We start from the raw sequence: 12595 nt of genomic DNA, 5'->3' as shown, positions 1-12595 counted from the left end.
TCAGGCGTCACCCCACCTGTAGTTAACACCTGTCCTAGGGTTTCTACTACTGTAATAAAGCCCAGCCAAAAGCAACTTTGGGAGTGTAGAGGTTTGGATAAGAATGGCTCCCATAGGCTCATCTCTTTGAATGCCATCAGGGAGAGGAACTATTTGAGGGTTAGGAGCTGGCCTAGTTGACAGAAGTATGACACTGGGGGTGTCTGAGATTTCGAAAGTCCAGGTCAGGCCAGTGTAGAACTCTCAGCCCCTTCTCCAGCACCATGTCTGCCTGCATGCCACCATGCTCCCTGTCATGATGGACAATGGACTGACCCTCTGAAGCTCTAAGCCAGCCCAATTAAATGCTTTTTAAAAAAAATAAGAGTTGCCATGGGCATGGTGTCTCTTCACAGCAATAGAACAGTGACTAAGACAGGGAGGGACAGGTTTGGTTCATTCTACAACTCTTGGGTCACACCTGCGTCAATGAGGGAAGTCAGGGCAGTAATTCAACCCCGGAACTAGAGGTGGGAACTGAAGCAAAGGCCATGGAGGAACATTTTCTCCTGTCTTGTTCTTTCTGACTGGCTCAGTTTGCTTTCATATACACCCCAGGAACACCTTCTCAGTGGTGGTATAACTACAGTAGGCTGGGCGCTCCCCTGTCAGTCATCCATCAAGACAATGTCCACACACCTGTAGGCAGGTCAATCTCATGGAAGTGTCTTCTTGGCTAAGACTCCCCCCTTCTCAGATGACACCAGCTTAATGTCAAAATGGGAAACAAACCAATAAAACCACAACAGCGAGAACAGCACCCACACGGGACTTTAGTTGTGGTCTTAAAAATGTGGGCAGACAAGAGCTCACTGCAGGAAGAGTGAGAGACCCAGAACTTTCTATGGACCTCAAGGAAGAAGCCTTTTAACCTCAGGATGCCAGGTGCTGTAACGACCAGGTCACTGCTCTGCCAGGGCCCAAAGCAGGGACTGCGAGCTTCATAGGCCTTTCTTCAGTAACCCCCCTGCAGAGACAGAAGAGACTCCTAACTGGGAAGTCTAAGCATGGCTAGCTCTTAGGGAAAGCGCTCCTGCGAGCCGCCGCTGTCAGTTTCCTCGGCATTTATGTTTGAAATCTAAAAGCGGCACCAAATATATGTTCATTGATTCTATTAATTTCCTGCAGAAAAATGAAACCTGAGTATTCAAGGATGGAGATTATTGCTTCCTTTAGGAATTCTGGGATTCTTGTGCTCTAGGAATGGGTATACCCCATGCTTCCTCCTTTTCCCTTTAGCAGATTGCATCAGTGCAACCTCAGCTTGGGAAGAAGTTTCCTCTTAGTATGTATTCCAGAGTTCCTGAAACCCCAGGGCTGACTATCAACCACAATGTGCAGCAGACATCGCTTAGCCCGGCTAAACAAACGGCCTCCTGAGGAAACAGGGAGCTTGCCTGGACTCGGTGTTCTTCCTCGGTGAGGCACAGCCAGAGCCAGTCTGAGCAAAGGCTCCATGACTGTCTTCAGGTAACAGTGAGACCCTCCCACTGCTTCCCACCCCTCTCCAGAGAGCCCAGACCCATTTGAAGGACGGACTGTAGAGACTGCCCTCACCCTCTTGCTACTGATGAATCCCACAGAGACCCAGGTCGGCAGTTTGTGATCACCTGGGAATCTGTGTCTTGATGACTCTCAGAGGCTCTAGAACACATTCTACTGTTGACATTTGAGTGGCCTGATGGGTCAGCCACCCTTGACTGTAGAATCTGAAGAACCACTGACCAGAAAGTCCCACCCAGCTAAGGCACAGCCATCCTGCACAGAAAAAGGCCAGACCAGGATCTGGGGGCTCAGTCCTATGTTGTGATATTTTGTCTGTGTTCTGACAAATAAAGCTGGCTTGGAGTGAGAGAGCAGAGCTAGTCACGAATTAACCATAAAGGTCTGGAGGTCTGTACAGAGAGGACACAGGAAGTGGCAATACTGGGTGGATACAGGGAGGGGTCTGAGGATTCGGAGAGGTAAGAAGTCTCTGGTGGCTGCTGCGTCTCTGATCTCTCAGCTTTTACCCCAATATTTGAGTCCCAATTTTTTTATTGATGAAGACTAATTAGGTTTATGCTTTGCCTACTCCCCTGTTGTGGCAGCAGTGCCCGGCTAACCAGAGCCCAGGATCCACTCCCACATCAAGCAAGACACCAGGCTCTGCTCTAGACAGCCGTGCAGCACGCCTGCGCACAGTGCCTTTTGTTTTCTCCATGTCTCCTTCTTTCTCCAGTGCTGTAGACAGGGCTCCCCCTTTGCATCTAGCCACAGATACTTCCCAAGGTCACAGATACTTCCTGGGGTCACAGATACTTCCCGGGGTCACAGATACTTCCCAGGGGTCACAGATACTTCCTGGGGTCACAGATTCTTCCTGGGGGTCACAGATACTTCCTGGGGTCACAGATACTTCCCGGGGTGACAGATTCTTCCCGGGGGTCACAGATATTTCCCGGGGTCACAGATACTTCTCAAGATCACAGATACTTCCTGGGGTCACAGATACTTCCCAAGGTCACAGATACTTTCCCAGGATCCTGCACCAGGTATTACTGGAAAGCTGGAGCTGGCTGCTGTCAGTATGCCAAGAAGCCTGTGTGCTCATGGGGCAAAGGGCCAGAGGAGGAAACAGATACAAACAAAACAAACAAGCCAATGTCGAAGTCAATCAAGCAAACTCACACAACTATAGGAGCTGGACTCAAGGGAAAGCAGCCAACAGAACTTAGGGCAGGAGACACACAGATAAATCAACATCCACAAGGACGAGGGTGTAAATGCCATCACCACGGCAGCTCTGATCCACAAATGCCCACGGGAGCAGTCTCTGCCATCGGGAAGGGAAAGCCAGTCCAGCACTGTCTCAGTGAAGCAGGCATTCGCCTTGTGCGTAATAACCAGCAAGTGCCGTGAAGGCCAAAATCTGGACAGCTGAGAGATCTCTTCCCAGTCAGTCCTCAGCACGCAGGCACAGTGCACACGAGTGGTGCCTGTCTGCGTCCAGCACATCCTTGTAATGGACTGCTCCCCCCCCCCCGCTAGCAAAGTGGTCATAAGTTATCCTGGGAAAGCTCAGAGCGCGAGCTTCAGCCTTGCTCCCATGACGTATGCTCACCCCTAAACCTGGTACTCCGTCCCCATGCTAGACAAACGTCATCCTAAGTCTGTTTACCTAGCTTTGTGGTCTTGCTTCCAGCTGTTACCTGGAGTTACAGACAGTTGTAAGCCACTGTGTGGGAGCTGGGAATTGAACCCAGATCTTCTGGAAGAACAGCAACTGCTCTTAGCCACTGAGCTATCTCTCCAGCCCCACAGTCTTTATAAATGGTCTTAATAATATTGGGTTATTGACATGGGGCTTCTTCAGTCTTGGAGAGTGTAGGAGTGCCAATGTGGTTTCCAGGTTAACACCCCCCACTCCCACCCCCGCACACAAGACAGGGTTTCTTTGTGCAACTCTGGCTGTCTTGGAACTCACTCTGGAGGCCAGGCTGGCCTGAAACTCACAGAGATCCACCTGCCTCTGCCTCCAGAGTGCTGGGATTAAGGGTGTGCTCCACCACCACCCGGCTTCCAGGTTACATTTTTAATGCACTGTTCAGACCTTTTATGTCTTTTCCTGGAGTTTGTTTCTGTGTCAGCCAATGGCAAAGCCTGTTTGTAAAGCGCCACCATGCTGGCAGTGGTCAGACCAGGAGCTACCGAGCCAGTCATAGGGAAGGTCTGCGGACAGACTCCAGAAAGAGGAAAACTACCCAATGTTATTAAGGCCTTTTATAAAGACTGGGGCTGGAGAGATGGCTCAGTGGTTAAGAGCAGTTGCCACTCTTCCAGAGGATCTGGGTTCAATTCCCAGCTCACACACAGTGGCTTATGACTGTCTGTAACTCCATTCCCAAAGAATCCAATGCCCTCTTTTAGCCTGCATGGGTACCAGGTATTACATGGTACACAGACATACATATAGGCAAAACACTCACACACATAAAATTAACAGGAAAAAAATATTACTTGGCTTGAAAAATATAGGAAAAGCTCATTTTCACAAAAAAAAATCACAGGTATATATGTATGTACGCATGAATATTGGTGCAGGATATCCGATCAAACTGTGAACCCTGAGGTTGCACTATTTACTAGAAAATCCTGTTTCTAGTTGTGGTGTGGTTTAGTCCTAGCACACACCTTTAAGCTAAGAGCTTTCTACTTGAATATTGTAAACAGGACTTTTAAAAAGACAACCAAGGCAACCATAGGTCAAGAGGCAGAGCAAGCAACCAGTTGACAGGAAGTGAAGATAGGCTGTATCAAGGAAAAAAACCATAGAGAGTAAGAGGGAGACAGGAGGATGGATAGAGAGACACACAGGAAGTAGAGGAAGGGACACTGAGTTTGAGGACAGTTTTCGAGGCGGTGTAGAAGAGGGAGGTTTTTGAGATGTCTGCTGAGGAGGAAGGTCAACTGGGTGTTGTCTCTGCCTCTCTGAGCTGGCAGGCTTTCAGCCAAGCATCTGGCTCCCGAGTCTTTACTGGTAAAATCAAACAATGGAGATGTTGTTAAAAACAACAGAATACATTGTAAAAAAGTGCCTCTGTGAGACACATCACACTCTGTATTCAGTGTATATAGGTGCGCATGTCTGTATGTGCATACTGTGTGCACACACCTACATACAGAGCCTCGTGTTTGATTCCTCAAGCTCTGCTCTGGGCAACTGAACTCATGTGCTATTCTATTTGCTAAACCTACATACTATTCTATTCTTTTAGAAGATCATCTAATTTTCCCAAGAAAAGTATTCCTAAGGGAACAATACTTCCAACAGTCAATTTTCTTAGGAGGAACTCTGCAAAACAGACCAGACACCCACTGAGTGTGAGAAATCCCCTTCTGCAATGGTCTGCTGGGGTCAGCCAGGGTCATGCCGTAGGTCCCAAGTCTGGCTTCTTTCCAACCATCTTACATAGATCAAGTCACAAGAGTTGCCTTATTTTCACGGGTCACCTGTGTTCACAGTCTCTGTTCAGCTTCCTGAAGGCATCTGTCTACCCCATGCCCAGGGACTTATCCGGACATTGGAAGGAATATGCCACGACACGTACAGACATGCAGAAGGTGGGAAGAAGCACCTGTGCTGCCTGGGTCTTTCTCTACACGGCTCTCCTTCCTACAGGTCTCCTGGGTCATTCCCTCAGCGCATGGGGATGGGAAACACTTTTAGTTGGGCTGTTTACTTTCATCTAAAAGGAAGCCCAAGCCCATTCCAGACCCCAGTGACCTCTAGCAGACAGCTGTGCAGGTTGTCACAGCTCACCTAGTATGTGTCTCTGAATTCTGTGCCTTAGGTAGTAGCCTGTCACAAAGCCAAGCCAGACCCAACCTCCCAAAGACCTGCCAGACCCCTCCTCCCAACCTAGACCTGCGACTTAGGGGCTGACAGCAAAACAGTCATCAACTGCTTCCTCCAAGGCAAAGGAACACACACCTGGTCATACCTTTTGATCTGTCCCTCTTCGGTGGTACTGCCTAGCAGGGTCCCAAGGCTGAGATGGCCTGGTAAGGGTAGGGAGGCTGTCACTGCTCAGCTGAGGGAGAAGTCAGGCTCATGTAGCAGGGTACTGAGAGCGGGCAGGATTGTGACTCACAAGGGGGCAGGAGCTGTGCACTCACAGCCAGGGCTGTGGGAGGGGCTGGCCCTCAGCCAGGGTGTCAGCCTCTGAGGCTGGGCAGCTTCTCCACGATGATGTCAGAGCCCCCAGGTAAGACACACCCCCTAGTGTAAAATTTATGGCCCATTTTCAGGGCTTTGAACCCCATCTAAGAATCACAGAGAAGCAGGAGGCACCAGGCCCCTGGCTTCCTGAGCCAGCAGCTGGCCCTGCTCACCTGGACACTTCAGTCTATTTTAGGGTTGAAGTACAATATACTGTGTGCCTCGTCCTACCTAGAACAAAAGCGGAAAAGACTGCAAGCCCTCCGAGGATGGTGGATTTGGGGTGGGGGCTACATTGGACATGCAGGGAAGACTGTACCCCCTGAAGATTCAGCCAATGAGGTATTCAGGGAGCAGAGAAATATGAGTTTAAAGAAACTATTTTATACCGAGTTGGCATACCAGGCATTTTATGCTTCTTGTCCTGAACTCTGTAAAACCAAAAAAATAAATCTACCTGGCTTTGATTACTCAGTGTCCAGGGCTTTTATTATGAAGTGGGGATCATTTCTCACACCAACGCTGGATAGAGAGCCCGTGAAAGCAGGAGTCCTGAAACTGTGTGAGGATGTTGTGGACTCAGTCATGTGACCTCAAGAAGCTAGATGGAACTTTTATCTTACCCTGGGTCTTTAGTTTGTAGCTGGTATTGATGAGAACATCTCTTTGGCCCAATAAATCATTGCCCTTCCCAAGCAGACCTTGTAAGTAGGCTTTGGGAAACGGAATGAGAGCGGGGCTCAAAACGCAGATGGGCACCTAGCCCCATGACCAGGCTGTTTATCTCTATGCCGCTCTCATCCATGCTCAGCCTGCAGTTCTTTGTCGGAGCTCCCAGACTCATTGCCCCTCTTTCCTGAGCACCTGTTGTGGGTTAGTCACTGTACCGACGGGGTCTGGAGAGCTGAATGTCACCCACCGTTGCGGTCCACAGGGAAATGTGCAAGAGAGCCCATGTTGAAGGCACAGAGCAACCCTCCCGGTTCTGGCCGAAGGAACAGGGAGTTGAAATGCCTGTGCGCTTATCTCGAGATCTCCTTCAACAGCCAGGCCTCCCAACAGTCCGGGAGACTCACTCTGCAAGACCGTCCAGACTAGGAAGTATAGAGAGTCAACGGGGCCGTGGCTGAGCTGGTTGGGCTGGGGCTGAGGAGCAGAGTGCCCAGGAGTTGGCTCGTGGAAGACAAAGACTCCATTAAGGTAGCAGAGATCGGAGGCATTTGTATTCCAGTCCTCCTGCTCCTTCGTGCTTGTAAGTGGAGAACAAACCCAAGCCCACTGTGGTGTGTGCATGTGCGTGTGTGTGTGTGTGTATGAGTGTATGTGTGTGCGCGTGCATGCATGTGAGTGAGTGTGCGTGCCTGTCTGCCTTCCTGCCCACATGTGCCTGCATGCACCTCAGTGTGTCAGTGCAGAGGAAACAGGGGCTGAGCACACATGGCTTGTGTCCTAACACCAGGGGTCTTAGGTGTCCCTCCACCTGGCCTCTTCTATCTTTCATCCACCCTTCATTTTATGTGTCAGATTCATTCCTTTGCTGGTGTCTGAGAGGCAAGAGAACCCACAGCTGAGAGGAAAACCTGTCCTTGAACATCACTATGCTTCCACCCATAGCCCACTCTGACGTCTACCGCACATAGCGACGGTCATGAGCTCACCCTACATCTCCACTCTCCCCCTTCTGTTGCTCAGGTGCGACTCAGTACCCGTGTGTTCTCCCGCCACCTCAGGCTCACAGGTGGTCCCCTAACTCACTAGGGACAGGGCCACGCACCGGTCCCTTTACTCATAGCTGGCAGGGTTGGTCGGTGAGATTAGAACCATTTGACCTCTGGAAGTAGCAGGAAATAGGTAGTAGGAGAAAAGAAGAGCGGGTGCGCTGAGCCGTCCCCCCTGCTCTAACTCACCCTCTGTACCCTACCCCCCTTCTCCTGCAGACTGAAGGCCTTTAGAGGTCAAAAGCCAACCTCGTGACATTCTCAGTGTCCACACACAGAGAGATCTGAGGCCAGGCATTCCCATTCAGGGTCCGCCCTAACTCGGTGATTCTCGACCTTCTTAATGCTGTGACCCTTTAATACAGTCCCTCATGCTGTGGAGACCTCCAGCCATAAAAGTATTTCGTTGATACTTCATAACTGTGATTTTGCTACCGTTACGAGTTATAATGTAAATATCTGATATGCAGGATATCCATCTGAGATCCCCAGGAGGTCACAACCCACAGGTTGAGGACCGCTGGTCGGGTTGAACAGATCAGTCACCTGACAGGCTGACTTGCCTGTGCTATCCTGCCCACATTCACATGGGACTCTGAAAGACAATGGTGAGCTTTCTAAATCTTAATGAGAAGGTAGAGAATCAGCCCCAGCTCTGACACAGAAAGTCCCCTGGGTGTCCCCCACTCCCTAGCCCTAAGAGGACCTGGTCGTCGTGTTTTGTGGAACACCCGCCCCCCTACATACCTCCCTCCAGATCCTAGAGCTCACCTGGAAGCTTCTTCAGGGCCAAGCACACTGGGACCTCGTTCTGGTGCTGGGTGACTACTGCCCGCTGTCCAAGTTCACTTTATCTTTGATCAGGGCCTGGTCAATGGGAACCTAAGACCTAAGGCTAGAGAGGCCCCAGATGGAAGCCTGGGTGTGACCTTCACGACTCCTCCTAGGAAGTGACCTCCCCAGGTTCCTCTCAGTAACCACAGGAATCTCCTCTTCAATCTCCTGTCCTCCACTGATCACTCTCAGGCCTTGGCAAGGATGGCTCTGGGCTGTGGAGGAGAACTCAGACTTTGGCCACTGGTAAACGTAACCAGGACCAGCTTTCCTCTAAATCACCGCTGGATCTTCTGAACAATAAAGTATTTACCGTGCCCAGTTCTACCCTTCAACCAAAAGTTTCTGAACACTGACACACTCCAAAGCAAAATTCTCGAGAAAGAGTGAACGAGGCAGATCAGGGTCCCTCTGAGCCAGCTACAGATGGAAGCCACCACAGTCAGGTTTCAATGCGTAGTCACATGATGCCAGGACCACCTTGTGGATGGGACAGGCTAGAGGAAGGAAGGCACCTGTACCCAACCACCGGTGCTGCAGGGTGGGGAAAGTCCACCATGTCAAGCTCTTTCCAGGTGGTGCCAGAGGGTGAGGCTTCCCTCCTCAGGAGCCAAACTCGGTACTCCCATGAAGCTCAGAACTCTGTCACACTCAGTGCTGATATCACACCGTCCAGCGGGCCCAGAGACACACTCAGTTCAGAGACATCGGTCAGAAGCCCGCGTTTGTTTGTCCATTACCTGAAACCAGCTGCATTTCTGGGGTCACATTGTCAGAATGTCTTCCAAAGCCATAAAATACAAAATCTGTATCATATTGGGCTTCCACTGGGGATGCTGGGCACAAGCTGCTGCCGTGGTTGGTCTGTTACTTGGGCTTCTCTGTGGGACCCTGTTTCCCTGCTTTGACCTACTTCCCTGAATGCTCTTTAGAAGGACACACTGGCATTTTGCTGAGTGCCAGTGTCGTGGCCAGGGGCCAGAGGCAGTGTTGGGGATCAGCTTGGTCTTCTGTTTCATGCACTTCTCATCTGGTGGGAGGTGGCGTTACCATAGTCTTGTTTTGGCATTCCTTCCCAAGGGGCTTACAAATTTGGTTGTTCCTGCAGAGGGCTCTGAAGCTGGTCTGGAGAGAGCTAGTGTCTGAGTTAAAACTTGAGGGCATGTTCCACGCAACGGAAGCAATCAAGCCTGGGACGTACCGCAAGCCAGGATGGAGGCAGGAGGCAGACAGGGAGTCAGATGGGGAGACTAGAGAATCAGCAGCCTGAGGTAGAAGCCTGGTGGAGGAGTTTGCATGTCACTGACCTTTGCAGACAGGCAGAAGTCAAGATTGCATTTTGTGATATTCACCTGCTGTTTGTCTCTTAACTCACAGACAGGTTTGTTTGTTTGTTTTTACTTTTAATAGAAGTCAAGTTATTCTCTACTTCTCCTCTATTTGCATTTTAATTTGTTAAAGTTCTTTGCCATATTTGGATGTGATGCAGGTCCGCCTCCTTTTCTGTGATGCTCTGTGGCTACCACACTGTATGGAGCTAACATACCCACTCCCGGTCACCATGTTGCCTCTGGAAGCAGACACAATCCTGTGCCATTTTTACAATCTGGGTGTAACTTAGAAGAGGCTTACAGCCAGGGGACCGCTGAGCGAGTACCTGTGACCTCAAGGCTGCTCTGCCTCCTTCCCAGCCCACAGCACAGGTCTGCTCCCCACGTGCTCCTCTATATCTCTGCAGTCCACACAGCTCCTCCCAGAGCCGAGGTGCTCCCCAGAGCTCCTCACAGCTCCCCACATGCTCTCTGCAGTTCCTAACACTGCCCTTCACAGATCTTGGCTATCTGCCTGCTCGTTGGAAGACAAAGTTTATTGTGTTAAATTTTATTATTGTTGCTACTGTGTACGTGTGTGGTATATGTGTGTGGTTTGTGTGGTGTGGTATATGTGTGTGTGTGGTGTGGTATATGTGTGTGTGTGTGTGGTGTGTGTGGTATATGTGCGTGGTTTGTGTGGTATGTGTGTGTGTCCATGTGTGTGTGTGTGTGTGTGTGTGGTGTGGTATATATGTGTGTGTGGGGGTATGTGTGTATGGTATGTGGTGTGTGGGTGTGGTATATGTGTGTGGTTTGAGTGAGGTATGTGTGTATGGTATGTGGTGTGTGGGTGTGGGTGTGGTGTGATATATGTGTGTGTGGTGTATGGTATTTGCGTGTGATTTGTGTGGTATGTGTGTGTGTGTGGTGTGGTGTTGTATATGTGTGTGTGTTCATGTGTGTGTGGTGTGGGGTGTGCAGCCATATACATATGTTTATGAGGCCAGAGGTCTCTGTCAGGTGTCTTGCTCTGTTCTCCCTGTTATTTTTTCAGGCAGGGTCTCTCACTAAACCTGAAGCTCACTGGATAGGCTGGCTGGACAGCAAGCCACAGTGATCCTCCTGTCTCTGGTTCCCCGCACTGGAATTACAGGACAGCTTCTGTGCCAAGCTTTTTGATATGACTTTTGGGGATCTGAACTCAGGTCCTACGATTGCATGGCAAGTACTTTACCAATGAAGCTGTCTCCCCATTTTTCTTAACTTTAAAGTCTTTGATCAACATGGAAATTCTGTTGTGCCAGAATCAAGACAATTGATCGGAAATGTCTTTGTTCTGGGTTTGTTTTGGTTGTTGTTGTTTTGGTTTGGTGTTGACTTTGGTTTGATTTGGTTTGGTTTGGTTTTGGTTTTTCAAAACAGGATTTCTCTGTAGCTTTGGAACCTGTCCTGGCATTCATTCTGTAGACCATGCTGGTCTCACAGAGATCTGCCTGCCTCTGCCTCCCAAGTGCTGGGATTAAAGGTGTGCACCACCACCACCCAGAGTTTGTAAATGTTTTTATGTCATGCGCTGTTATGGTTTAAATAAAATGCTGCAGGTTCCCGAGTGGTGGCAGGGGGCAGCGGGTTCTGAGACCACAGCAGGTCACAAAGATAGAGGACGTTCTTCAAGGCCTACAGTGTTCACCGCCATTTCACACCCCACCTACAGAGGGGAGGTGTAACGGGTTTTCACATTTTCGGCTTTGGTATAAACCCTCACTCCACCAGTGTCTCATCAGCCCCACTGGCTCCACTTTTGCTCAAACTGTCCCGCCACCGCTACTGCTACCAACAAGATTGGTCGGATCCAAGAGGCAGCTGTTTTCAGTTCCAGCCTTCTGCTCCCTGCCACGGCTTGTGGCATGGCAGGCCCAGCAACAGGGTGGATCACGCCTCTAGGTCTCTCTTCCATACAGCATGTGACCGCTGCCATTTTGACTGAGGTCAGGTGACCTTACCATCATCTTAATTGAGGTCAGGTGACTTCGCTGCCATTTTAACTGAGAGCCAGGTCAGGTAACCAAGTCCTACCATGTTTACTGAGGTATTCCCTTCCTGGTTCCCCATGTTAACTCTGTTACATAGGTGACTTACCACCATCTTTACTGACTACTCCAGGCCATGTCAATCTGGGAGCACAGTGGGGTCTTTTATAAACAAACATCAGGTGGGGGAGATTTAAAAATCTGCATATATGTTTTACAAGATGAGAAGATCAAAGTTGGGGGAGATTCAGGGAAGCTTGGCCCTTAGTAGTCTAGCTGCCTTTGATAGAAATAAAACGCAAAATACTATTTCTCACAGTGATGCACACCTTTATTCCCAGCACTCAGGAGGCTGAGGCAGGTGGATCCTGGTAGGTGCCAATAGCCGAATCAGGGTGACACAGTGAGACCACATAACACACACACACGCACACACATACACACACACATAAACACATACACAAACACACACACACATACACACACATGCACACACACACACACACACAGAAGCGGGAGAGAGGAAGAGAGGAGGGGGGCAAAGCCAGCAAGCTGTGATCCTCCACCGTTTAGGCTTAGTTCCTTCCCTGACTTCCCCTAAGGATGGGCTGAGACCTGGAAGTGTAAGCTGTGATAAACTCCTTCTTCTCTGCCAGGATGGGGGAGGGGGATTGGGGTAGGGGTGAGGGTAGAGGGTTTAGACCCCAAAGAGAATGTGTGGAGTGGGGGCTGACAGGATCTGAGGGTGAATCAGGATGGCTGCCAGCAGTGTTTGTTTAGTTGATGAAAGATTCTACTTTGTATACTCTATAGTTGCACATGGGTTAAATGGAAGTCAGGGAGCTTGTGAACTGGGGTGTAGCTTCAGATCAGGGGTTGAGGAGTCTAACTTTGACCTTGACAACAGGCACCAGTGTTAAAGGCAGGGCCTTAAGTTCCTCCCAAGGGGATGAATGGAGA

The 12595-nt window shown here is 49.9% G+C and overlaps 1 protein-coding gene across 1 annotated transcript in view; it reads right to left on the bottom strand.

Annotated features, from left to right (window-relative positions):
- Unc93a (unc-93 homolog A) overlaps positions 1–9124 on the bottom strand; it is a 30384-nt gene extending 21260 nt beyond the window's left edge. Inside the window, exon 1 of the mRNA XM_013352317.2 lies at positions 9033–9124. The gene's annotated coding sequence lies outside the window, so the exon portion shown is untranslated. The remainder of the gene's footprint in view (positions 1–9032) is intronic.
- Between the last annotated feature and the right edge of the window lie 3471 nt (positions 9125–12595).

Source organism: Microtus ochrogaster, linkage group LG9 (genome assembly GCF_000317375.1).
Source record: "Microtus ochrogaster isolate Prairie Vole_2 linkage group LG9, MicOch1.0, whole genome shotgun sequence".
Lineage (NCBI taxonomy): Eukaryota > Metazoa > Chordata > Mammalia > Rodentia > Cricetidae > Microtus > Microtus ochrogaster.
Note: the sequence above shows the minus strand (reverse complement) of the source record. Positions and strands in the feature narration are given on the sequence as shown.